Below are 1,937 nucleotides of genomic sequence, written 5' to 3'. Positions count from 1 at the left end.
ACGAGCTCTAAGATAACCAGTTATGTTGGAATGTCGCCTGTAAACCTCGAAGCTCGCATAGGCATCCAAGCATGTATACTTGATCTGGGCATGATCCAGGTTGGACTTTTCCCACTGACTGACAGTGATGCTTTTGTCCTTGTTAAGACTTATGTTTGCAACCTTCTTTGCTAGCTTCTCCAATGAAGCCAAATTCCCTGCTTTTTGGTTAGGAACCTTGATACCCAGTCCCTGCACATCAACAGATTTTCTGATACCCAAGTTATAGAACTTGAGTTTTTCTATGTCATTGCCGGCCGCACCCGCGAATTCGACTGTGTCATTGTCAAGAAAATTGTGCAGAAGTGGAGGGATAAAACTCTTGGCATGAGCCTGGTATAGATGGTAAATTAGGTAATTCTTGCCCACACAAAGCTGCAAGACAGCAGCATGTTGTGGCTCTTGATTAGAGAGAACAACTTGTTGCTCAAGTGGAAGCTTCTTACGCTCTTTGCTGTGAACATATCTAGTGTATTCACAGTCAAGGCCAACAACACGCCACTTGGCATGATTAAGATACTTTTTCCAGATGAACCTGATGAAGGCAACAACTATTGAAGGGTTGCTAGTCACCGTAGTATGAATTCTTATACCGCCCTTGCTGATATGAAAAAGGCGATCTGGATGATTGTTGTCGACACTCTTGGGGAATTGGATACGGACTTTGCCGACCTTAATATTGTGAAGGTCGACATGGCGAACATTTCTTTGTTGAGGTTGATGGCACACCGACTCCAACGAAGTCTGAGAGGAATCATATGCAATGGGTGTTGATGACGACAAAGGACTTGACAATGTTGACGTTGGGTTCACATGACATGTTTCATAGCCATGGGAATTGGGGTGCTTTTTCTTGCATTCAAGGGGAAACTTGAGAACCGTCTCAGAGCATTCTCCAATGGATTTATCAGCCAATGGAAGAATAGGCTCTGAAGCATCAACTTGACCTTTATTCTGAACCTTTGACGTCCTTCCATGAAGAAACGATGAGGAGCGAAATATAGTCATGGTATTGCCCCCATTCATAGGTTGCTCATAGTGGAGTTTGTCCATTGTCTTCCCTTTTCCTTGTTTTTCTACCCTCATACTTCCCCCAAACTTGAGTGGAGAGAAGACTTCCATTCCTTGGTCATGTTCAGTCGGTGATGCAGTCATATTATCCATACGCTGATTTGTTGAAGTCGCACATGGACCAACTGGCACATCAAGCCAAATGTCTCCAATGCGGAGTCTCATTGACTGCGGCACCCGACCTTCCATACCTTCAAACTAAAGAAAACCATATATTAGTTTTCTTCATCCTTTTTTCGTGTATACATACATAATACTTTATGTTTCATGTACTATGGAAATTCATGTGTTGCAAACCTATGTTGGAATTCAAAGATGAGGGGAGAAATAGGTCCCACCGGGCGTGCCAGAATCTGATGACGGGAAAATGGCGGGCGTGAAACACGCGTCCACGTCATTGATACAGAATGAAATTTAAATGCATAAAATAAAAATAGAATCAAACATCGCAGGTACATTATTTCCAGAACTCTTACATTTACATAAAAATTCTGTTAATTACATCTCCGAAGAGAAAACCCCTGATTAAGAATTCCAACATATCTATTACATAGGATTGCATCACATTCCTATTACAACATTCTACAAGAGAGATCCTCCTCGCGGTCGACGACGAACTCCTGCTTGGTGAGCTTGAAGTTTGGTTCCATGCAAGTACTCCTCTATGATTTTATGTGTGATGTTTGGGAATATATTTCCTAGCATGCAACCATTTTTGTGTGTTCAACCTCATTTATATGCGGAATGCAGGTTGATTTTGGCAAGGCATAGTTTTATCCTACATTTGGCACATAGGATATGGGTATGTATTTTCCTTTAGGATTTTT

This window comes from Triticum dicoccoides, chromosome 1B (genome assembly GCF_002162155.2).
Source record: "Triticum dicoccoides isolate Atlit2015 ecotype Zavitan chromosome 1B, WEW_v2.0, whole genome shotgun sequence".
NCBI lineage: Eukaryota > Viridiplantae > Streptophyta > Magnoliopsida > Poales > Poaceae > Triticum > Triticum dicoccoides.
Note: the sequence above shows the minus strand (reverse complement) of the source record.